This window comes from Spermophilus citellus (genome assembly GCF_964194105.1).
Source record: "Spermophilus citellus genome assembly, chromosome: 9".
Classification (NCBI taxonomy): Eukaryota; Metazoa; Chordata; class Mammalia; order Rodentia; family Sciuridae; genus Spermophilus; species Spermophilus citellus.
The window spans coordinates 90,740,868-90,767,916 of NC_138191.1; positions in this window are offsets into that span (position 1 = coordinate 90,740,868).

Consider the following 27,049-nt stretch of genomic DNA (forward strand, 5'->3'; position numbering starts at 1 on the left):
CTATCAAGATGATCATATGGTTCTTATCTTTAAGTCTATTGATGTGGTGAATAACATTTATTGATTTCCGTATATTGAACCATCCTTGCATCCCAGGGATGAATCCTACTTGATCATGGTGCACAATTTTTTTGATGTGCCTTTGTATCCGATTCGCCAGAATTTTATTGAGGATTTTTGCATCTAGGTTCATCAGAGATATTGGTCTGTGGTTTTCTTTCTTTGAGGTGTCTTTGTCTGGTTTCGGAATCAGGGTGATGTTGGCCTCATAGAATGAATTTGGTAGAGCTCCCTCTTTTTCTATTTCCTGAAATAACTTGAAAAGTATTGGTATTAATTCTTCTTTGAAGGTTTTGTAGAACTCCGCTGTATACCCATCTGGTCCTGGGCTTTTCTTGGTTGGTAGTCTTTTGATTGCTTCTTCTATTTCATCCATTGATATTGGTCTGTTTAAATTGTGTGTATCCTCCTGACTCAGTCTGGGCAAATCATATGACCTAAGAAATTTATCAATGTCTTCACTATCTTCTATTTTATTGGAATATAGGTTTTCAAAGTAATTTCTAATTGTCTTCTGTATTTCTGTAGCATCTGTTGTGATATTGCCTTTTTCATCTCGTATGTTAGTAATTTGAGTTCTCTCTCTTCTTCTCTTCGTTAGCATGGCTAAGGGTCTGTCGATCTTGTTTATTTTTTCAAAGAACCAAGTTTTTGTTTGTTAATTTTTTCAGTAGTTTCTTTTGTTTCAATTTCATTGATTTCTGCTCTGATTTTAATTAATTCTTGCCTTCTGCTACATTTGCTGTTGTTTTGCTCTTCCTTTTCTAAGGCTTTGAGATGAAGTGTGAGCTCATTTATTTGTTGGTTTTTCCTTTTTTTGAGGAATGACCTCCAGGCGATGAATTTCCCTCTTAAAACTGCTTTCATTGTGTCCCATAGATTCCGATATGTTGTGTCTGTATTTTCATTTATCTCTAAGAATTTTTTGATTTCCTCCTTTATGTCTTCTGTAACCCATTGATCATTCAGTAACGTATTGTTCATTGTCCATGTGATGTAGGATTTTTCCTTCCTTCTTTTATCATTGATTTCCAGTTTCATTCCATTATGATCTGATAAAGTGCATGGTATTATCTCCACCCCTTTATATTTACTGAGGGTTGCCCTATGGCATAATATATGGTCTATTTTTGAGAAGGATCCATGTGCTGCTGAGAAAAAAGTATATCCACTTGATGATGGTTGATATATTCTATATATGTCAGTTAAGTCTAGGTTATTGATTGTGATATTGAGGTCAATAATTTCTTTATTCAATTTTTGTTTGGAGGATCTGTCCAATGGTGAGAGAGGTGTGTTGAAGTCACCCATGATTATTGTGTTGTGGTCTATTTGATTCTTGAACTTGAGGAGAGTTTGTTTTATGAATGTCGCAGCGCCATTATTTGGTGCATAAATATTGATAATTGTTATGTCTTGTTGGTGAATGGTTCCTTTTAACAGTATATAATGTCCTTCTTTATCCCTTTTGATTAACTTAGTCTTGAAGTCAATTTTATTTGATATGAGGATGGCCACCCCTGCTTGCTTACGAGGACCGTGTGCATGGTATATTTTTTCCCAACCTTTTACCTTGAGCCTGTGTATGTCTTTTCCAATCAGATGTGTCTCCTGGAGGCAGCATATTGTTGGATTTGTTTTTTTAATCCATGTTACCAGCCTATGTCGCTTTATTGGAGAGTTTAAGCCAATTACGTTTAGAGTTACTATTGATATATGGTTTGTACTTCCTGCCATGTTTGATTATTTATCTCTTTTGTTTTTTCTAATTTAGATTGTTTCTCCATGATTAGCTTTCCCCCCGTCCTCTGTCTTTACCGAGGCACTTCCCGCTGATGGTTTTGGTTACTGTTTTTCATTTCTTCCTCGTGTAGAGTTTTGCTTAAGACGCTTTGCAATGCTGGTTTTCTGGCTACAAATTCTTTTAGCTTTTGTTTATCATGAAAGATTTTTATTTCGTTGTCGTATCTGAAGCTTAATTTTGCTGGATACCGAATTCTTGGTTGGCATCCATTGTCTTTCAGTGTTTGAAATACGTTGTTCCAGGATCTTCTCGCTTTCAGCGTCTGTGATGAAAAATCCGTTGTTAACCTTATTGGTTTACCCCTAAATGTAATCTGCCTCTTTTCTCTTGTAGCTTTTAATATTTTCTCTTTGTTCTGTATATTGGATATCTTCATAACAATATGTCTTGGCGTTGGTCTACTGTGATTTTGTGTGCTCGGTGTCCTGTATGCATGTACAATTTGTATATCTGTTTCCTTTTTTATTTCTGGAAAGTTTTCTGTAATTATTTCATTCAGCAGGTTACTCATTCCCTTGGTATGAATCTCTGTTCCTTCCTCTATCCCGATGACTCGTAAGTTTGGTTTTTTTAAGTTATCCCAAATCTCTTGGATGTTTTTCTCGTGATTTTTTACCAGCCTATCTGAGTTGGCTAGACTCTTTTCAAGATGATATATTTTGTCTTCATTATATGACGTTCTGGCTTCTACTTGCTCCACTCTGTTAGTGATACTCTCGATTGAGTTTTTAATTTGGTTTATCGTTTCCTTCATTTCTAGAATTATTGTTTGATTTTTTTTATAATCTCTATCTCCTGATAAAGATTCTTAACTTCTTCTTTTATCTGTTTATGTAATTCATTTTCAATGTGATCTTTAAGGTTCCTTTCCATCTGTCTAAGGTGTTCCTTGAGTTCTTTATATGGCCATTTTCCTGATGACTCCAGGTCCTCCTGAATATTTAGGCTGTCCTTCATTGTTTGTACTCCTTTTCTTCCTTGCTTTTTTATGCTCATGATACTTCTTGTTCTGTTTGACTGTTGAGTTACTGTTTACTCTTATAAATTTATTTGATGCTTGGGAGGAGAGGTATTAGAAGGGAAGGGAAGAAGTCACTAAAGAGAGTGAGTGTAGGCAGGTAGAATTGAAGAAAGGGGGAATAAGAAAATTGAAAAGAAATGAAAAGACAAAAGAAAAAAAGTGAAAAGAAAGAAAGAAAAAACGAAAAAATAAAAATTTAAAACCAAAAGAAAAAAAATTATAATGATAATAAACAAATGGAAATTAAAGTTTAAAAAATAATAGTAATAATAATAGAATAAAAAGAATTAAAAAATTGAAACCATTAATAAGGAAGTTGAAGAACAACAACAACATCAACAACAAAAAGTGAAAATAAAATTAAAAAAAATACCAATAATAATCATTAAAAAATAATAATAATAATAAATGCAGTCATAGAGCTCGATTAACTTCTCTTCCAGTAGGTGGAGCTATGCCCACTGGGCCAGGCTTCTCTTCTTGATGGGTGGGAACCAATCACTGTGCCTCAGCTCTTCTTCCCAGACTGTGCGGGTCTCCAATCCTGAGTGCCTAGGGCCTTCTCTTGTGGTTCCTCAAGCCAGGCCCCACTTACCTGTGACGCTCACCACAATACTGGCTACACGCCGGGTCTGCTGCTCCTGGGAGCCCTGTTTCCATGGATGCCTGGGCACACCCTTTCTGTTTGCCTCCCTCAGACCCTAAGTTTGTAGGTCTTGGTGCTGAAGACCCCCAGCAAATTTGTTTGCCCTCAGGTAGCAACTCCCCTGGTAGCTGGTGCAAGGGACCTCTGTTGTCAGCAGAGGGATACCCTGGGTCTGACTATCGTGCTCAGTTGGCTTTTACCTCTGTGAGTTCAGGTGGGCCGACTAGTTATTTCAGCGGGATCATTAGTGCTGAGTCACGAGAAGCAGGCGAACCAGAACTAGAATGCAGCCCAATCTGGGTCGGTGTGTTCTGAGAGGGGCAGACTGTTTGCCCGGGATCCCCTTCAGCTCAACAGTGCCTAATGGTCCTGAGCGAACAGTATTTTGACAGTTTACTTCTCCCTATGCTTGCGCAGCTGAAGGGGTTAGAGACTTGATCTCTCCGCGTCCGCCGCCGTGTTGGATCACTTAAATTTTAAATTGTCACTCATCTTATCAGCTGTTCCATTTTACTCGAGAGCTCACTTGCGCGGTGAAGAGTCTGCTCTATGGTGCTCCGCGGGAAGCGGTGGCGGCGGCGGCGGCCCAGCTGTGGCCTTCGGGACCCCTGGGGAGGGGGTGCGGGCTGGGGAAGGGGAGGCAGCGCCTTGGGGCCCACGCAGGCCGGGTACTGGACACGCAGGAGAGCGGGTGGGGTGGGGGAAAGAAATTGAGATCTAGATTTAGGGAGTGAGCGTGGGAGGAGAGACAGAGGGGGAGAAGCAAAGCGGAAAGGCGGAGAGGAGAAGGAGAAGGGGCTGAGGGAGCCGGGCAGCTCGGGGGCTGCAGCCTTACTGCTTACGCTGAAGTCGTGATGGACTCACTCCACCTTGGCTGGAGTCCTGGCGGATTCACTCCACCTAGGCCCCTTTCTTGACACGGTGCTGAGTCTTTGTCGACAGATCTCCTATAATGATCTTTACTTCTTCTTTTAAGACGCGGCAGCATGGAGCGGCTTACTCACTTCCCGCCGCCATCTTCGGAGCACCCTGAATTCTTTCCTGAGGTCTTATTAAAGAATCTTAGAGCCATATACTTAATTTAATATTGATATTATTGATCCTGGGGCCAATTTTTATTGGTACATTATAATTATGTATAAAGGGATTCATTATGCCATATTTGTATATGAATATAACATAATTGGATCCATCTTATTCTTCAGTACCCAATTATTAAATTGAGAAGTTCTTGCTGGCTGTAGACTAGGGAATGTGAAATATTTTTATCTTCCAATTCAGCAAATCCTAAGATGTATAATCATGTGTGTATGTGCACACACATACACACACACACACAATTTACATACGCATAGCAGCCTGATTTACAAATATATTTTTAAAAAGCAGTTTTCTTAAAGATTGGTAATTTATCTCTTTAGTTTGTATCTCTCTTCATGTACTTTATTGTATATAGATAAAAGATGCCAATCTGTACTTTCAATATTCAGCTTGGGAATTTTAAAAGGCAGATCCACAAGTTTATTAGGTATATATTCTATCTTCCCAATGACCACAGGTGATAGCTTTGTCAGTTGTTTCACCATTGCGTTGTATGTTTTGCCCTTTAGCTGGTATTCAACAATTTTCCCATTGCTTTTCAGTCTTTACAAAAATTGTTCCAATTGCCCATTTGACCTATTTTGTTGCCCAGTCTTCAAGGAAATGCCACATATTTTAGGTATCATGTTTGGCAGCTTCTGAGTTTAATACAGAATGTTCTATGTAAGCCAATGATTAGTCAGGAAAGTGAAAGTTCAAAAGGAGGATTTGAAGTTTCAGGTAAGTGTGTCACTAACCAATTGTACTTTTAAGCATTGATGCAGATGGACAAATTGGAGCACTGGAGGACCTGAGAAGTCAAGCAACCCTAGTCATTGGCATGGGGCTGCCAGGGAGCTGCCTCCAGTGAAATCCATGGGAAGTGATTACCTCTGTGTAGCTAGGGCTGTCATTGAGGGTCTGAGAGTGAACCCACAGCAGCTGCTGCTTAGCAGAACCTGTGGTATGGAAATGAATTGGACATGGAGCAGAGAAAGTGTGTTATTGACCACATCAGACCTCCAGAGAGTAACAGTCCTTGTTCCACGTCTGTAACTCTAATCTCACATAAATTCCTCTTGGCTGACTCTAACTCAAAATCATATATAAAGGGGAGTTCTGGGAACAGAGTTCTCATTTTAACAAATTGACAATGAAATAATCCAGCTTAATCTTATTCCTATATTATGCCATTAATTGTTACTACATGTACACACAATTAGAAAATTCTGATGCTCTTGCTTGTTAATTTCCCTCAATTGCCTAGTATTTCCTTCCTTTTTCATTATATAGACATTAATTTTATATAGCTTAGACTTCTTAATAGATAAAAATTAATATTCTTATAAGAGCAGTGTTAAAATAGCCCATCAACTTAAATAGCACCAACAGTGGGTTTCTGTATGCTATGTTTTCTCTGTTGGTACCCATTTAATTCTGGATTCACCAACAGGAATGTCAGAAAGAGCCTCTTAGTATATGCTAATTGAAAATTAAATCCTTTTACAGGGACATTTTCTTCTTTCCTCATACCTCTGGGAGAAACCTATACTTATTTTGTTATAACCCTTCCTTAAGTAATCGAAAGCATACCAGGGAATTTGATGCTTTCCCCTGTTTTCTTTCTTGTGGTGAAGATTCAACCTCCCCTGAAGAACATCTTCCCACTTCTGGAGCAATTTTTGAGAAACATAGGCTTCAAAGGACCTATGAAGATATGTAGTATAATTCTGGATTTTGTACATGAGGAAACTGTGGACTGGGGTGGCACATGATCCCATAAAGTAGGTATTATCATTCTATTTTCCAAATGAAGCAACACAGGATACCAAAAGTTAAACAAATTGCCTTGAATCACACAACCAATTGGTGGTGAGGCTGGACTGGTGCCCAGATAAGTCTGAAGTGGCCTTTTAACTAATCATTTCACTTGAATTCCTGGGCTACCATTTCTACTCCTGGCATGGCTAAGTTGTGTTTTGTATGCTACAAAGGATCTACTTCTGAATGCCAGACTGAGGGATGGAAAGAGTAAAGGTAAGCATTTTGGAGGTGTTCATGACTCTTCTCCTGGTGAGAAACCTTCTGTGCAACTTCTGAACAGGTATCTGTACAACAGCCTCCTTAAGCACTGTCCTGCCACTGAGTTGTTGGGCCCCTAGGGTCTGTCTTACTCTAACCATGACTATGTTTGATGGTGTCTTATATTTCTTCTTGGGTCCCGGTGCCTATATTAGAGTGGATTGTTTATTTAAAGTCTCAGGTAACACTGATGCTAGAATCGGTTCAGCAATTCCCTCAGAAAATTTTGTGGAATCTGAAGTTTGAAACAACTGCCCCCTTTCTGAACACAGCACATTCTATTTTTGTAATGACCCAACTAGTTTCCTCTCTATAGCTCAGATTATGAACTCCACATTGGCAGGTATTCTATTTTCCATCTTTGCCTCCCAGGATTGACTCCAAAAGTGTATTCATAAGTATTTACCAGAGTAACACTAAGGACATTCTCAATGGGAGTCAGTCTGGTGGTGTAACAGACATAGCCTACTTGGGGTCATATGCTGTTTTGAACCTCCTTATTCTATGTGCGAGGAGACTGAGACCAGTGTTGAAATGAATAACTCAAAATGAATGACACACATATATATATATATTTTAAAGAGAGAGTGAGAGGAGAGAGAGAGAGAGAGAGAGAGAGAGAGAGAGAGAGAGAGAGAATTTTTTAATATTTATTTTTTAGTTTTCGGCGGACACAACATCTTTATTTGTATGTGGTGCTGAGGATCGAACCCGGGCCGCACGCATGCCAGGCGAGCGGGCTACCGCTTGAGCCACATCCCCAGCCCCGACACATATATTTTAACAGGATTGAGAATAGACTTCTAAAATCTATTCACCTATAGAATCTTTCTATGACAACTATTTTTCAACACTTTTTTTTTTTTTTTAGTTAAGCAAGTCTGAATGAAATGATATCAAGTCCACCACTTCGAATTGCTTGAACTATTGACTGTTGGTGTTGGCGAGGGAGAGGAGGCAGATAGAAGGGCCTGGAGTCATACCTGCTGCTCTCACCCACTCCATCCTGGGCCTCCAGTCCCTGGGGTTTCCAACCTTTGGAAAGGTTCCATAAAATACAGTATGAACAACATTGCACTGCATCGGACTTCCTAATTTTCTCCTTGAGCTTTAAAAATAGTCCACAAAAGGACAAAACAAGATTGCACACACACAACCCTCCAACCCTGCTGCCCGTGGCCCCTCCTCTGAGCAGGAAGTTGTCCACTTGGTAACCCCCCGCAGGGATGAGGAGAGTGAGTGTCACTTTCAACCAGCAGTACAAAGTGCCCATTCTTGCACTCTAACCCGAGGCAGTGCAGCCCCGCGGGTCTCCCACGACACATCTGCAGGGCTGTATCTCACAGGAAGTAGTGCAGCTCTTCAGAGATAAGTTTCAGTGGGGAACAAAGAGGGATTTTGTTCACTGCTTTGAGAATGATGCATTGAACCTGGATGGGGCTTTTCAATTCATGCAGCTGGAGACAAGGCAAGAACGACCCAACCTGCTCCCTTCTCCTTCTCAATTCAGGCAGAGTAGTTTCCAAGTCATTCTCATCTTCCCTTCCAAAGAGGTCAAGAAAGCATTCTCTCTTCTTTTATATACTAATCATTTCTGCTACTCTACCTTCTGTGCTCCTGGAAATCAAGAAAAATTGAGCATTTATGATTGTGTTTATTTCACATAGTTCCCTCTTTGAGGGAATCTGGGAAGTATATAGCCTGTTGAGGATATGGTGCCCCAAATCATGGAGGTCACTGTTAAGGGTTTAAGAGCCTAATGCTTCTGGCAAAGTACTGCAGCACCATCATGTTATAGTTTTTTTTTTGGGGGGGGGTTAGTGGGTTTTGGTGGTGGTGAAGATTCAAAACAGATAGACTTTGGTTTGATGTCCTAATTCTCCTTGACTAGATATTTGACTTTGGGTAATTTGCTAACCTCTCTGCACCTGATTTTTCTAATTTGAAAAATGGGAATTAAGGTGTTTCCTACTTGTGTTTTGTAACTGAAGACCTGAATCCCAGAGAGGTAGAGTGTTTTGCCTGATGTCCCAGAGCAAGCTAGTGCAAAGGATTCCTGAGCAAGGCTCATTATGTGCACTCAGGAAGCAGAACTGCTTGTGCAGCAAACACAGGACTCAGCTATGTGTCGCTGTGCCAGCCTTAGAAGCACAGGCCTGACCACATTTGACTTTCCAGAAGCTGTACATTTCCTGTGAGATAATGAGGTGTGGTGTGGAGGTAGGCAGGATTTATATGGCAGTTAAATGTAGTTTGGTATAAAAAATATGATTGCATTATTCACTGTGGCATAGCAAAGATCACCTCTGCCCTCTCACTTTTGGCTGGATCAGCAGATGTAGACCACGATTAAGGAAACACTGTCAAATATTTCTTGAGAGTCTAATTTTCCTCTTACTCTCCATTGCCTGCAATGCCCTTGCCTCTGGGAAAAGTGGCAAAATAAACATGGCTGGTCTTAGTGGCTTTGTCCTTAGTGCTTGTAGGAAGTGATTCAAGAATTCAGATTGGCCTTGGGGGTAGATTGTCATCTTTGGCATGCTACACATGGAAAATGGATTTGCTAAAGAGAGAGACTGAGAATCTCCATTCAAAACAAACCGAAGTCTTTTGGATTGCTGAGTTCCATGTTCTGGGATGGAGAGATCGCTACCCCGTGAAGCATCCTGTCTCATTTTCTTAATGTTTTTACTGTTAACAGAAAGCATTTTCTAATAATCAGAGAAATTCCATGATGGTTTGGAGAAAATGTGGACATTATGAGCAATGAGTCTCAGGAAGGGATTAAACAAACCAAATGCTCCCATTGCAGGGAAGCTATCAAGGGGATTCCTGCATGGAAAATAGGTAATCCTGGATGTAAATACTAATTCAGCCATTCCTAACCTCCATAAGTCTCTGTTTCCTCAGATGTAAAATTAGGCTAATAATGCTTACCCTGTTGTGTTTTCCTGGGATAAAGTGAGATACTGTATATAAAATGCATAGTGTATGCTAAGTCCTCAACAAATATAGTTCTCTGCCTACTTCTTTACAGGCATAGATATTTGATCTTTGAGTAAATGCCTTTACCAACACAGTTGATTTATAATGGATGAGGTTTCAGGAACCTGTGAAATGAATGAGGAAATCATTTCAGGAATAGTAATGTGCTGGTATTGAACAAGGTCAAGCCTCCACATTGCAGAATGATTCATTTCAATGGTCTAGGTCAATGTGGAGTCATGTGATTGCTGTGGCACGGAGAGTCTTTGTTGATGGAGAGAGCTATTTATATTATTAGTAATATTAGTTGTGATGCCATGGACTTGGGATAGATTTGCTGGGAGTGAGTTGCAGAGTGGTGAGAGGAAAGCTCTAGGTTTTTGTGAGCTTAGAAGAGTTTGAGTTCTACAGATCCTTATGATCTCTGTACTTAGAATAATTAGAAAGAAGAAAAATAAATGGTTGGGAAATAAGATAAAAATGTGAAAAATCAGAGCTTATGTTGCTATAACCAGGATACTCTTGGGCAAGAAAGGGAAATGAGGTGACTTGAAACCCACGTATTTAAGAGGAAGGATATGGTCTTAGGCAAAAAGGACTGATATAGTGTAATCAATATAATAGTAACAATAGAAAGGAAAAGTATATTGACATTCTTATATAAAGTTTTCATGGGCTTCATAAGGAAAGAAGGCAGAGCAATGTGAGAAGGAGGTAAGAGTAGGAAAAGATTTAATTTCTCATCTCCTACATGGCAAGTACAATACTTGATATGAATTTAAAAATTTAACTGGAAAACTTGCTAGATAGGTATTATCATCCCATTTACAGATAAGGACATTGAATTTTAGAAGTAAGACATTGTTTAGCATCTCAAAGAAAAAAAGGAGAGAATTTGTCTTTGACATGTTGTGTGTGTAACCCAGAGCCTGTGCTCTTTCCATGATGCCATGTTGCTTCTGAGCTACATAAACCCATGGACTGGCCAAAGGTTCAGAACTGAGGATAGTCTGTGGACATGTGGGCATTCCCCTTGAGTGAAAGAGAAGGACGCTCTGTTCCCATCCTATGTGACTAAATTGCAGATGGCAAAGGAAGGGTGAAATCCAGCTTCTTTTGGGGAAGAATTTTTCTCCTAGATCTGTGTTCCTCAAAGAGTATTGCCTGGACCACTGCTGGTCTATAAACTGTAAATGGTCTATGATGAGAAAAAGACCTTAAGCCAAGCCAAAATTGGACCCTTACTTCACATCATATACAAAAATTAACTCAAAATGAATCAAGGACATAGGCTCTTAGAATAAAACATATGGATAACCTTTATGGTATTGGCAATGATTTCTTAGACATAATACCAAAGCCAGAAAATACCAAGCCAGAAAGAAAAAGCAGGTGCTAAACTTTGTCAAAATTAAAGACTTAATTGCGTCAAAGGACACTATCAAGAGAGTGAGAACACAGAAAGGGAGAAAATATTTGAAAATCGTATATTTGATATGGGTCTGATATCCTTAATATATTATATATAATATTTTTGAGATGACCCGGAAGCATTTTGGGGTACTGTGGGAAGCTCATAGAAATAAGGACAAGGCGGAGGCATGTCCCTGCTTGCCCATCTTTTATCTAAGGAGACCCACTGTCACAAGATTTGTTTTTCAGCCCTGGAATGATTTTTGTTCCTCATCTTGGCCCTATTTTCTTTCGCCTCCATCTCTGAATGGGAAGGAAAACTGGACCAAGCCCAGTGTCAAATCTATGAGGAGAACACCTTCTTTATTCTTCCACAGTTTCTGGAAAACATCTCAACATCCAGCTAGCTTTGTGGGTCCCAGGGCTCCCTGTGATTTGGTTTCATGGCTTCTGTAATACTTCAGTTTCTCATGACCCTGACTATAAATGGTCAGTTACCTCTTCTTTCTCTAATGACAGCCACAAGGACTTCTGAGGCCAGGCTTAGCACTTCCATAGGCCTTTGGCATTTCAAAGAGCGAACACTCATAGGTTTGCCAGAATTCTGCAAAGGAAATTTAAAACAGGCATCCCTTCCCTTCTGAATGCCCAGTTTACAAAGGGCTAATATCCACAGAAGCTTGGCCCGTGCTGGGCAAGTTGCTGGGCTGTGTTCATCCTCTGTGGGCCTTGGAAAGGGAGAATTTCCATCATTTTTTTTCTTTTGGTGATGTCATAGGATAAGGAATTTGTGACAGGGATTGGGAAATGAGAGAAGAGATGTGTCTTTGAGAACATTTTCACAGGCATGGCTTGATGGCCCTGCATCATAGAGCCTGGAATTTGTGAATCACAACTGGATTAGAAAACTGGCTCTATCATTTAAAAGTGATCTTTTATATTTCCCTAGGCAAATTGACTAAACTTTTTAGGATTCAGTTTTGTCACCTACAAAAATGAATTCATCTTGAGGAGTCATGGCAAGTGCTAAATGAAAGAAAATATGGAAAACAGTACCAGCATTTGCTGACTTCACTTTTATTGAATACTTGCTATGTGTTTTGAAGTAATGACTTGTTTCATCACAGCAATGTTTGGGACACTATTTCAGTCACCACTGTATGGATGTGGAAGTTGGAACACAGAATAAAGGAAGAATCCAGTCCAATGCTGACAGCTAGAAAGCCTCTGGAATAAGGAGTTATACCTGGGTAATCCCTTCCTGGTGCCCATGCTATAAACATTAGGTAATACTGCTCTCTCAGGTATTCTTATTTTCATAAAAAGGTTGAATTCCCACCACTGTGTGATGTTTTGGGAGAAAGAGGAAGAGGTGTTCCTGATGTGTCTGAAATTCTTGAGGTCTTGCCTTAGTGGAAAGCACTATTCACCACGGCTCATCTGGACTTTTGTGGGTCCTACTGGAAATCCAACTTGAGTTCATAATTTTGTTGCTATGGGAAAACTCATTGGTTATTACAGAGAATAGGTTCACACAGGACATTTTTCACTAGAACCTACAGTGGTAGTAGTGGTGGTGTAGTAGCAACTCTCATTCTTAGTGAAGGGCAATATGTTTAACATCTCTTTTTGCTTTCTTAAATTGCTTTGCTTTAGATGCAGAGGGGAAGTGGAAAACTGGCTTTGGTTTTCTTTTCTGAAAGCAGAAAAGAATGTAATTAGTGGGAAATTTACTTGTAATCTTGATCTTCAAAATCTTCCGCCCTTTTATTCCATTAAGATTGTCTTTTTTTTTTAAGTAAAAAAAAAAAAAAACTCAGCACAAATAGTCAGGCTACTAAGTTCTCTTTAATGACTGAAGCTAATAAGAAATGGCTCTGGTATTTCATCCAGCTTCTCAAATAATGGGTCTGTTGTTTTGATCTCAGAAGTGTAAGGGATGCTTTATATTCAGGGATGGATGTCCCTGTCTCAAGCACCTGAGAGACTGCATTAGAAATTTGAAAACCATTTTATACTGTCCCTTCCCCGAGTGTGAGGCCATTGAAGCTTTGATGTGGTTAAGTAATTTAGTACAATCATGTAATAGATTAAATTAGATTTCAGCTTCCTTGCAAGTTTTGAAGTGTGCACATGAAATGAATGCATCCATAATTTTGTAGCACTGGGAACATTTTCCTTTTTTTCTGTTTTTCTTTTTCCACAGCAAAGTGCTAGTAGAGGAGGCATCAAACACCCTTCCCTTAATCTTGAGTAGAAGCAAAGAAGAAATAGCTGAATTTCATTCTGACATATCCATACCTGAGTGGGAGAAAAGAAATGAGTGTGGGGAGGAACAGAGAGAGGGATTTTCTAAAACAGAGTGGAAGAAACTGTTTCATTTCCCATACAATGAGTGTTGGTTATATGGTGGTACTGGTGGTAGAGGGGAGAAAAACAGACTTTGCAATAAATTCTTCAACAGATCTGAGTTTTAATCTTGAGTCTGCAGTTTCTTTGCTATGTAACTTAATCTCCTTGAAATCTGTTCCATTCTCCATAAAACCGAAAATACAATATTAAAGTCAAATTGCTACTGTGGGATTAAACGAGATGATTTAGGAAAAAAAATGCCTGTCAGAGTGCCTCCAAGTCTCTACTTAACAAATGATTTCTCCCTTTTTTTTTTTATTCTAGTCAGTTAACAAATATGTATTGAATATTCATTTTTAAACAGACACTGTTTTAGATGCTAAGTATTATATTGAATAAGACATATCAAACTACCTACCTGACATCTCCAATTAGAGAATTTAGAGTCACCCAAACTTAAAATGTTTCCAAATGAACTCAGGAAATTCACTTTTGCTAGTATCCTCTAGCATAGCAAAGTACTCCTGGCTGTCCACAAAAGGAAACTAGGAATCATCCATAAAACCTCCTTCTCACTCATCTCTCATAATGAGTTTGTCACTAAGTCCTGTCAGTTTTCTTCTAAAATCTTCTCAGACCCATTAACTTCAGACTTTTCCACTTTGACTCTTAACTGTCACGTCCAAGTAACACTACTTCTATCCTGAATCACAGCCAAAGCCCTGCCCCTCTTCTTCCTGTGTTCGCGTTCATCTCTTTCCCTCCTCCTCCTCTTCTTCTTTTTATTTTTTATTTTATTTATTTATCTTTATGTGGTGCTGAGGATCAAACCCAGGGCCTCACACATGCTAGGCAAGCTCTCTACCACTAAGCTACAACTCCAGCCCTCCCTCCTGTTCTTTACAGAGCTTTCATGAACAGAAACCTTACCATGTTAATCCCCACAAAATCTGTTTATCACTGTGTACCTGGTACTCAGTGTGAATGCACTCCACATCACAGCAACTCAGTCGATATTTGCTGAGGGCATGTTCCCTTTCCTCAGCATTGATTTAGCTGTTGTGTGAGGAATGAAGTGGAGGGGAATGAGAGTGCATGTGTAGGTAGACATAGAAGATGAAGGGAACTGAGAAGTGAAGAGCTAAGGATATTCCAGGAAGGGGAACATCCCAGGCAAAGTTATGGACTATGTGTCACAAGAGGTAAGCATGCTGGAAGGAAAAGTTGATGCATTCTAGACCTCTAAAATTTTAGTTCAGTTCTATTATTTTTATCTTAAGTGTTAATAGTTGCCCCCTTGTGTACCTGATTCAGAAGTCAGGCAGAGATTTGGGCAGTTTGTACACAGAAGTTGTGACTTCCCACAATTATCATGGTTCTTTTTTTTTTCCTTTTTTTTTAATTGATTGTTCAAAACATTACAGAGCTCATGATATATCGTCTTTCATACATTAGACTCAATTGGGTTTTGAACTCCCATTTTTACCCCCAGATACAGATTGCAGAATCATAACTGTTACATACTCACAATATTACATAATGGCATATTAGTGACTGTTGTATTCTGCTTCCTTTCCTATCCCCTACTATCCCCCCTCCCCTCCCCTCCCTTCCCATCTTCCCTCTCTACCTCCTCTGCTGTTGTTCAATTCTCTCCCCTTCTCCCCCCTCTTGCCCCTCATAACCTCTTATAATTTTGTGTATCATTGAAGGTCTCCTACCATTTCCATATGCTTTCCCTTCTCTCTCCCTTTCTCTCCCCCCATTCGTCTTTGTTTACTATTAGTCATTTCCTCATGCTCTTCCTTCCTGTTCTGTTCTTAGTTGCTCTCTTTATATCAGAGAAGACATTTGGCATCTGTTTTTTAGGGCTTGGCTAGCTTCACTTAGCATAATCTGCTCTAATGCCATCCATTTCCCTGAAAATTCTATGATTTTGTCATTTCTTAGTGCTGCATAATACTCCATTGTGTATAGATGCCACATTTTTTTTATCCATTCATCTATTGAAGGGCATCTAGGTTGGCTCCACAGTCTAGCTATTGTGAATTGTGCCACTATAATCATTGATGTAGCCGTATCCCTATAGTGCGCTCTTTTAAGGTCCTCAGGGAATAGTCTGAGAAGGGCGATAGCTGGGTCGAATGGTGGATCCATTCCCAGCTTACCCAGGAATCTCCATACTGCTTTCCAAATTGGCCTCACCATTTTGCAGTCCCACCAGCAGTGTACAAGTGTACCCTTTTCCCCACATCCCCGCCAACACTTATTGTTGTTTGACTTCATAATGGCTGCCAATCTTACTGGAGTGAGATGGTATCTTAGGGTGGTTTTGATTTGCATTTCTCTGATTGCTAGAGATGGTGAGCATTTTTTCATGTACTTGTTGATTGATTGTGTCCTCCTCTGAGAAGTGTCTGTTCAGGTCCTTGGCCCATTTGTTGATTGGGTTGTTTGTTATCTTATTGTTTAATTTTTTGAGTTCTTTGTACATTCTGGATATTAGGGCTCTATCTGAGGTGTGAGGGGTAAAAATTTGTTCCCATGATGTAGGCTCTCTATTTACCTCTTTTATTGTTTCTCTTGCTGAGAAAAAACTTTTTAGTTTAAGTAAGTCCCATTTGTTTATTCTTGTTATTAACTCTTGGGCTATGAGCGTCCTATTAAGGAATTTGGAGCCTGACTCCACTATATGTAGATCGGAGCCAACTTTTTCTTCTATCTGACACACCATCTCTGATTTGATATCTAGCTTCTTGATCCATTTTGAGTTAACTTTTGTGGATGGCGAGAGAAAGGGATTCAATTTCATTTTGTTGCATATGGATTTCCAATTTTCCCAGCACCATTTGTTGAAGATGCTATCCTTCCTCCATTGCATGTTTTTAAGTCCTTTATCAGATATAAGATAGTTGTAACTTTGTGGATTAGTCTCTGTGTCCTCTATTCTGTACCATTGGTCCACCTGCCTGTTTTGGTACCAGTACCATGCTGTTTTTGTTACTATTGCTTTGTAGTACAGTTTGAACTCTGGTATCGCTATACCTCCAGATTCACTCTTCCTGCTTAGAATTGCTTTTGCTATTCTGGGTCTTTTGTCTTTCCATATGAATTTCATGATTGCTTTATGTATTTCTACAAGAAATGCCATTGGGATTTTGATTGGCATTGCGTTGAACCTGTAGAGAACTTTGGGTAATATCGCCATTTTGATGATGTTAGTTCTGCCTATACATGAACAGGGTACATTTTTCCATCTTCTGAGATCTTTTTCTATCTCTCTCTTTAGGGTTCTGTAGTTTTCATTGTATAGATCTTTCACCTCTTTTGTTAGGTTGATTCCCAAGTATCTTATTTTCTTTGAGGATATTGTGAATGGAGTGGTTTTCCTTATTTCCATTTCAGAGGTTTTGTTGCTGATATACAGGAATGCCTTTGATTTATGCGTGTTGATTTTATAACCTGCTACTTTGCTGAATTCATTTATTAACTCTAGCAGCTTCTTTGTAGACCCTTTTGGGTCTGTTAGGTATATTATCATGTCATCCGCAAATAGCGATAATTTAATTTCTTCTTTTCCTATTTTTATGCCTTTAATTTCTTTTGTCTGTCTAATTGCTCTGGCTAGTACTTCGAGAACTAAATTGAATAGAAGTGGTGATAGAGGGCATCCCTGTCTTGTTCCAGATTTTAGAGGGAATGCCTTCAGTTTTTCTCCGTTTAGGATGATGCTAGCCTGAGGTTTAGCATATATAGCTTTTACAATGTTGAGGTAAGTTCCTGTTATCCCTAGTTTTTCTAGTGTTTTGAACATAAAGGGATGCTGTACTTTGTCAAATGCTTTTTCTGCATCTATTGAGATGATCATATGGTTCTTGTCTTTAAGTCTGTTGATGTGGTGAATAGCATTTATTGATTTCCGTATATTGAACCAGCCTTGAATCCCAGGGATGAATCCTACTTGATCATGGTGCACAAGTTTTTTGATATGTTTTTGTATTCGATTTGCCAGAATTTTATTGAGAATTTTTGCATCCAAGTTCATTAGAGATATTGGTCTGTAGTTTTCTTTCTGTGAAGTGTCTTTGTCTGGTTTTGGGATCAGAGTGATGTTGGCCTCATAGAATGAATTTGGAAGAGCTCCTTCTTTTTCTATTTCTTGAAATAGCTTGAAAAGTATTGGTATTAATTCTTCTTTGAAGGTTTTGTAGAACTCCGCTGTATACCCATCTGGTGCAGGGCTTTTCTTGGTTGGTAGTCTTTTGATGGCTTCTTCTATTTCTTCCTTTGTTATTGGTCTGTTTAAATTGTGTGTGTCTTCCTGTCTCAATCTGGGCAGATCATATGCCTTAAGAAATTTATCGATATCTTCACTATCTTCTATTTTATTGGAATATAGGGTTTCAAAATACTTTCTAATTATCTTCTGTATTTCTGTAGTGTCTGTTGTGATATTGCCTTTTTCATCCCATATGTTGGTAATTTGAGTTCTCTCTTTTCTTCTCTTCGTTAGCATGGCTAAGGGCCTGTTGATCTTATTTATTTTTTCAAAGAACCAACTTTTAGTTTTATCAATTTTTTCAATGTTTTTTTTTGTTTCAATTTCGTTGATTTCTGCTCTAATTTTAATTATTTCTTGTCTTCTACTACATTTGCTGTTGTTTTGCTCTTCCTTTTCTAGGTTTTTGAGGTGTAGTGTGAGTTCATTTATTTGTTGGTTATTTCTTTTTTTGAGGAAAGAACTCCAAGAAATGAATTTTCCTCTTAAAACTGCTTCCATTGTGTCCCATAGATTCCGGTATGTTGTGTCTGTATTATCATTTGTCTCTAAGAATTTTTTTCATCTCCTCCTTTAGGTCTTCTGTAACCCATTGATCATTCAGTAACATATTGTTCGTTTTCCATGTGATGTAGGATTTTCCCTTCCTTCTTTTATCATTGATTTCCAATTTCATTCCATTGTGATCAGATATGGTGCATGGTATTATCTCCACGCCTTTATATTTACTAAGCGTTGCCTTATGGCATAATATATGGTCTATCTTTGAGTAGGATCCATGTGCTGCTGAGAAGAACATGTATCCACTTGATGATGGTTGATATATTCTATATATGTTGGTTAAGTCTAGGTTATTGATTGTGCTGTTGATTTTTATAGTTTCTTTATTCAGTTTTTGCCTAGAGGATCTGTCTAATGGCGAGAGCGGTGTGTTGCAGTCACCCATAATTATTGTGTTGTGGTCTATTTGACTCTTGAACTTGACGAGAGTTTGTTTTATGAATGTTGCAGCTCCATTGTTTGGTGTATACAAATTGATAATTGTTATGTCATGTTGGTGGATGGTTCCTTTTAATAGGATATAGTGTCCTTCTTTATCCTTCTTGATTAACTTAGGTTTAAAGTTGATTTTATTTGATATGAGTATGGCCACTCCTGCTTGCTTCCGAGGGCCATGTGAGTGGTATGATTTTTCCCAACCTTTTACCTTCAGCCTGTGTATGTCTTTTCCTATCATATGAGTCTCTTGAAGGCAGCATATTATTGGATTTGTTTTTTTATCCAGGTTACTAGCCTATGTCTCTTGATTGGTGAGTTTAGGCCATTAACATTTAAGGTTACAATTGAGATATGATTTGTACTTCCAGTCATGCTTCTTTATTTATTTATTTTAGTTTGGCTGGTTTTACTTTTTGGTTATTTTCCTCCCCCTTTATTGAGATACCTCCTGCTGTTAGTTTTGGGCACTATTTTTCAATTCCTCTTCTTGTAGTATTTTGCTCAAAATGCTTTGCAGTGCTGGTTTTCTTGCTGCGAATTCTTTTAGCTTTTGTTTATTGTGAAAGATTTTAATTTCTTTGTCAAATATGAAGCTTAATTTTGCTGGATACAGTATTCTTGGTTGGAATCCATTATTTTTCAGCGTTTGAAATACATTGTTCCAGGATCTTCTCGCTTTCAAAGTCTGTGATGAGAAATCAGTCGTTAACCTAATTGGTTTACCCCTGAATGTAATCTGCCTCCATTCTCTCGTAGCTTTTAATATTCTCTCCTTGTTCTGTACGTTGGATATCTTCATAATTATATGTCTTGGAGTTGATCTATTATGGTTTTGAATGTTTGGGGTCTGTAGGCTTCCAGGATTTGGCAATCCATTTCATCTTTCATCTCTGGGAAGTTTTCTAGAATTATTTCATTTAATATGCTGTCCATTCCTTTGGTTTGAGTCTTTGTGCCTTCTTCTATCCTGATGACCCTCAAATTTGTTTCTTTATGACATCCCATATCTCTTGAATAGATTGCTCATGGGATTTAAGCATCATTTTTGTGTTGACTATATTCTTTTCAAGTTGATAAACCTTGTCTTCATTATCTGATGTTCTGACTTCTACTTGATCAAGTCTGTTTGTAATATTCTCGTTTGAGTTTTTAATTTGGTTTATATTTTCCTGCAATTCTAGGATTATTGTTTGATTTTTTTTAAGATCTCTATCTCCTGGTAGAGCTAATTCTTTGCCATTTGAATTTATTTGTTTAATTCGTTTTCAAAATATACTTTTATTGCTTGGACTTGCTGTCTCATGTCTTCCCTAATATTCCTTTCCATTCGAGTTAGGTAGGCCTTGAGTTCATTCCCTATCCCTGCTTCTGATGTTTCTATGTCCTCCTGTAGAATTAAGTTGTCCTGTATTGTTTGTATTCCTTTTTTCCCTTGTTTTCTCATGTTGTCCACGTTACTTTCCAGCTCTATTTGATTGCCGTGTTTCTGCTCTCTTCTATAGGTTTGTTTTGGTTCTGTATTACTCTGTTGTTTCTTCTTTGTGTTGTTAAACTGTGCCTGCTAACGTGGATTCTGCTGGGAAGGAATTCCGATGGCCGAGCTCCAGTGATGTCACTACTCTTCTATGACAGGCCCCAGGCTCCTTGCTGGGGTGTCCTAATGGGGCTGTGTGACTGGACTGTCTCTGTTTGGTTTCAGCTCCCCGTCGAGGCAGGCGGGCAGTCTCCAGCCGCCCAGTATCTCAGGCAGTGGGCGGGTGAATGGTCGCCGGCGGGGGATTGGACTCCAGCCGCCCAGTCGCGTGGGCAGCGGGCCGGCTGTCGCTGGTGGGCGGGCGATCTCTAGGCACCCTGTCCTGTGGTCGGTAGCCAGTGGGCAGGCGTTTTCCTACCGCCCAGTTACGTGGGCAGTGGGTGAACTGTCACCGGCGGGCCTGCGGTTTTCAGCCGCCCAGTCGCGAGGGCCTGGCCCCTAGTCCCCTAGTTTCTCCTGCTAGTCTTGGTTTCTCCTGCTAGACCAGATTTCCCCTGAGTGATGGCTCTCGGCAGTTCAAACTGTACTCTGGACCTGTCGTTTGTTGGGTGTGGAGGGTGTCTATTGGGGACCCCGGCACTCTATTGTTTTGTTCCCATTGTGGGGGATAGAACTGTACCGTTTCCTTCCCCCTCTGAAATCCCGTACTCAGCCCGGGGGTCAGTGCGGGCTCATCTGGCAGGATTCCACAGAATCGCAGCCACTTTTCTCCCTGCTTGCTAATTAATCGCTTCTCTGCGGCGCCCCGCCTTCTGTAGCCGTGCGGAAGGCCGGGCGAATCAGTCAGCCCGGATCCCCGGGGTCGCAGAATTGGCTATTGGGATCCCTGGCACTCTATCGTTTTGATTTTTTCTGCTTGCCCCTCCCCCAGCGCTGGCTAGACAGGTTTTGTTTTGGCTGCTGATGGGAGGGGGAGTTGAAGGTCAGGTGTCTCTAGTTTTCCCCTAGTCTTTATGCGGGCTCACTCTGATACTCCCTCCCCCGGAAAGCCTAGGAGAGCCTAGGAGACACAGACCTGTTTTATTGTTGCAGTCTGTTGGAGAGTGGCGGTGGATACTTCAGCTCTCCAAGATGGTGGCCGCTGATTGCTTTGGAGGGGTTTCCGTTGTGGGGGACCGGACTGTATCGTTTCCTTCCCCGTCTGAAATCTCGTACTCAGCCCAGGGGTCAGTGTGGGCTTGGCCGGTGGGGTTCCACCGAATGGCAGCCACTTTCCTCCCTGCTTGCTAATTAATCGCTTCTCTGCGGCATCCCGCCTTCTGTAGCCGCAGGGCAGGCCGGGCAAATCAGTCAGCCTGGATCTCCATTGTGGGGGATGGGACTGTATCGCTTCCTTCCCGTCTGAAATCCCGTACTCAGCCCCGGGGGTCAGTGCAGGCTTGGCCAGCGGGGTTCCACCTAATGGCCAAGATTGAAGTCTTGAGCATTGAACTGCTTTCTTTTCAATAAGTTGGTGTTACAACAGTATGTGTGAATGATTACTGAACAATTCAATACTGCGAGCAGAAGTCCGTGCCCCGGACGCTCAGCTTGATGCACGTGGGACGCTGGAGCTTGGTCTTGCTGCTGCGGCCGGCCATCTCGCACACCCACGTGTCCACCGCCGCTGTGCTGCCCGCCTGCCCTCCTGCTGCCGGCGGAGGAGCGGTTCACCGGGGAAGAGGTGGAAGGGAAGGGGGACCGACAGCGCGAAGGGGAGGAGGTGGCAACGGAGTCTACAAAGGAGTCCCGCCCCCTGCGGGTCCAGAAGCTAAAGCTATCATGGTTCTTTCAACACTCCTCCATATAGCAGGTATGGTTACACTGAACTCTGTAATCTAGTTCTTCAGGATAGAAAGACTGTTGGTTTTCCTTTAGGATTTCTATAGGAGTTTTAGTTATTTGATGGTGTCCTTTGTGTCATGCCTTCAGGGTTAAAGGCCTTAAAAAAAAGGTGAAATTTACCTGCTTTTTCCTTTTCTCCAGAATATTTCTTCTGTTTTATTTTCCATTAATTTAAGGTAGTTCTTTCTGTTTAGAAGATATAGTTGTCTGCAGGATGCCTGGATCAGTTGGAGCTTATTCAGCCATATCAGAAGATATGTCAAACTCTTTTTGTCAAAATTCGAATGGCTCAAATTGATAGGCTATGCCAACCAAATGTTACCATACATTTTAATAAATGTGATTGTGTTTATATCTGCCTTTTCAGTGAAGTACCGGTGACTCATATTTGAATCACAGTATATGTATGCCAAAGTTTAGGGTAAAGCTACTAGGTAACAATATATGTACATATTGATTATCATTAAATGCTGCATTATTAAAAAACACAATATGTTGCTGTTACACTAACAGTGAATGATAATTACAAGACAAGAATGGCAGAAACAAAATTATGATCAACTGAAATCAAAGGGTGACCTAATGATAACACAGTTTCATTTGTACCCTTTTAAACTGAAAACTACTCTAGTTAACTAAGATTTCATCTCACTGCAGTCAGAATGGCAGTTATCAAGAATACAAACAACAATAAGCTTTGGTGAGGATGTGGTGGAAAGGCACACTCATACATTGCTGGTGGGACTGAAAATTGGTGCAACCAATCTGGAAAGCAGTATGAGATTCCTCAGAAAACTGGGAATGGAACCACCTTTGACCCAGCTATCCCACTCCTCGGTCTATATCCAAAGGACTTAAAATCAGCATACTACAGGAACACAGCCATATCAATGTTTATAGCAGCAGCACAATTCATAATAGCTAAATTGTGGAACTAACCTAGATGCCCTTCAATACATGAATGGATAAAGAAACTCTGGTATATATACACAATGAATATCACTCAGCATTAAAGTCATGGCATTTGCAGATAAGTGGATGGAATTGGAGAATATCATGCTAAGTAAGTCAATCCCCCCAAACCATAGGCTGAATGTTCTCTCTGATAATATGCTGATCCATAATGGGGGTGGTGGTGGTGGGAAGAATGGAGAAACTTTGGGTCAAGGAAAGGATGGGGTATGGGGGTAGGAAAGATGGACATCATTACCCTAGGTACATGTGCAACTGCAACATGTGGTGTGACTTCATTGTGTACAACCAGAGAAATGAAAAGTTGTGCTCCATTTGTGTACAATAAATTGAAAAGCTTTCTGCTGTCATGTGTAACTGATTAGAACGAATAAAAAATAAATTAAAAAGGCAAAGAAATAAAAAAAAAATAAAATAAGGGGGAAAAAGTATGCTAGTTATCCGAGCTACAACAGGAATTGTGAAGAATAGAGAAATGATAGAGGAAGCCTGTCTTAGCAGAAAATGGAATTCATATCCTTGGGAGACTAATAAAATGCTAATTTTAGTTTATGAATATTAAGATTTAAAACATTTAATTTATATTTAGTAGTTAACTTATTAGTAAGTTGAAGACATATGAAATGTTTACCCTTAGAAACTCCAGAAAAAAACGTCTTTTGAGGACTATTTATAGGAAGTAGTCATTTAGCTGCTGACCTGTCTGTGAGATTAGTTGTGAGATTAACAAGCTACTTCATTTTGTTTGGCTTCATGTTTTCATCTGTAACATGGGCTGGCACTAAGAAGATCCATCTAGAAAGTTATTTGTAAGATTGAATGAGATAATGCATGAAAAAACTGTTTCCACTAAATTCTGTGAATTTGGGGGCCTACAATTATTGCAGGGACCTTCCAGGTGCTTGGCACAGCATGTGGCACATGGTAGGTGCTCCGAAAGTATTTGATAATTATGCCAATGGATAAATAGTACAGTGCCTGAAACAAAATTCATAATAGATGGAAGTTCTTTCCCTTTCCAACCAACTGGTACCATAGTAGGAAGGATGACATTTGGGCAGGCACTGGTAGGACTCATTTGTCAGACGTGAGAAGAAGCTGGCTATCATTCAAAATTCAGGGCAGGAAGCAGCTGGCATTTGGCATCAGGAGTAAAGAAGACAGATCCAGACCTATGGGGCTGGCCCCAGGCAAAATGGTGATAAATGTTAATCATTATTATTTCTATAGCACCTTGCATGGCTGTATTATATCTTTCAAAGCACTTTTTACAGCTTTGATTTTGCTTGTTTTTTTAAGCACAGGTCTGAAAGAAAAGCTGCTAGGATTCCAAGGACACCAATAATTTATTAGGTGCTCCTCGTGTGTGTGTGTGTGTGTGTGTAAAATGTATTTTTATTTGGCTTATAGTCTTATAAAATATGCACAGGGTTGAAGTCAGAAAATCTAGAGTTGTTTTGACTCTAATAATTTTAATCAACTCACTTAGTCTTTTTAGGAATCAGTTTACATATCCTGAGCCCTGGTTCTTACTAGTGACCATAATTAGAAGACACTTAATTTGTCTGTGTCTCTGTTTCCTTATTTGCAAAATGTAGATAATAGTATATAGTTCATAGAGTTGCTTACGTATTTAACACATTAGGTGTCATTGTAGATGAGGTTCTATTCTGGGAGCTTGGGGCACACAAGTGAACCAATGAGATGAAGCCCGTTGCAGGGTTGGAAGAGTTAACATATGAAAAACATAAAAAATTAAATCAATACCTGTCACAAAAGAACAGTTAATAAGAGGCACCTGCCTTAAAATGAGCAACAGTATTTTCTATGGTTTAAGTCTTGTTGGATTTTAGTATGTATAAAGGGAACTATTATAATTCAGAAAAACTATTTTTGTTATCACAAATCTGGGCTTTAAAAACCATAAACTTGCTAAGAACTTAAGTCAGTTTTGAGGTAACAAAAGATCAATTTGTTGTAGTTTATTTCCTTTTTCCTGGGTTGATCTTTCTTACTTAGTCTTAATGGTAGCAAACTGTCAGAAAATGTGATTTCCAAGGGAGAGAGATTTGTAGGAAGAGGAAAAAGCACTGATTTAGTATCATCTCTATTATATCAGATGCCTAATAAATGTTTAATAACAACTATTTCTAATTATTTCTCTTAGGAATTCTTAAAAATGATATCACAAACAATTTTAAGACCTTTTAAGAGTCTTTAGCAATACAGCTTTTTATAGGTGGTGATAATTCAGGGTAGTAAATATTCACAGAAGACAATAAAACACATCCTAGAAACTAGGCCAACAGTCTAAATAAAACTGAGCCCTGTTGTTCAAAACGGTAATTTTTCCTCAATGAAGAATCTAGTCACTTGACCAGGAGTGTGTTGTAAAGGCAGATATTTCACAAATTTGGTGATATCTTTCAGCAAATGGATTTTATGCTTCTATTTTGTCAAGGAATTTCTCCAGAATAGAACTGAAGTTAGTATTTTGGGCTTTTGGGTCAAATACAGAAGTTTCTAGAAAATTTAATATCCAAATGCTGAACAAAAAAGCATTTGATTGTATTCCACTACACTGGGAATTTAGAGTTCTGTTCAGTGATGAGTTTCAAGGTGCACCTTTGTGAAATATGCATTTTATTACTGTGCCCTCAGATTATCTAGGTACCTCTCCTGTAGCCCAAAGGAGTAGGGCTGGGCTGGTTAGTAGGGCCCTGGTGGTGTAGAAAATTTCTCATTCAAAACTGAAAATCTTGGCAACTTAGCATGTATAGACTAGATGTAAGCAGACAATAGAGTGTAATAAATGAAAGAAGCTGTGCTTGGAAACTGGAATATGGTCCCAAGGCTGTGAGAAATGTAGAAACACAATTAAGCATGTGAAGGTTGAAGAATGCAAGGGATAGTCCCAGGCATTTTGGTGGAGCAGACATGGGAGTCTTTGTGGGCCTTCATGAGTCTATTCCAACCTGTGTCTGGGAAGGGGGAGGCACTTACTGGTCGAGACAGGAGATGGGATCCTTGGCTGCTATGCTTCTTTGAAGACCAAAACCCAGGTAGGAATCCATGAGCTCCATGATACCTCTTTGTTTTCACCATTCCTCTATGATGAAATGAATATGTTTGCATGTTAAAGCTTTGCCATCACCTATATTTTGTGTTTTTAAAAAAACAAAAACAAAAGCAAAGACTAGCCTCAAATCCCAACCGGGTGTGGAAATCTAAGTCAATGTGAACACCTGTGAGTAATGCCTTATGCATGAAAGCCTGTGATTGGAATGTTAGATAGCAAAGTTCTTCCACTCTTAAAGGAAAATATGTCTGGTGAAGGGTGGCTTTGGGTGATTTAATGCAAATTGGCCATTGGAATCAGAGTGGATGGGACTGCAATTTTGTGGGATAAGGTAGTAGTTTCCAAGCCTGATGAAGTATCAGAATAGCCATTGAGCATGTTAAAAATACATATGGCAGACCCACTCACTGAGTTAGTATTTCCTTAGGCAAAACAATTCCAAACTTGTAGTTCTTGTTTTTTCCATATATGACTTTGAAGTGCAGAAAAGTTTAGGAACTAATGAAGTAGTGTATTGAAGTAATATCTCTCTAATAGGATTTTTCCAAATGCAGTCTCTCATTCAATTGCATCTGAGTTTTGGAATGGGAGGGTGACAAGGAAGTGAAAGGGGGTCCATATTAAAATATGATTCTTGAGTTTCAGTTTAATCCTACCCAAACTGCATTTCCAACAGGTGATTCTTATGTGAAAACAGTTTAACAGGTCCTCCTCTGTAGTCTATGGATGAACCGCAGATGGAGATTTAAATTAGCTGAATTGACCCTTAGAATCAATGGGGTGGGAAATGCATCAGCTGAAGAAATGAAGACAGCCCAGTGGCTTGGGAGGCTGAGATAGGAGGATTGCGAGTTCAAAACAAGCCTCAGTAATGGCAAGGAACTTAGCAACTCAGTGAGACCCTGTGTGTAAATAAAAT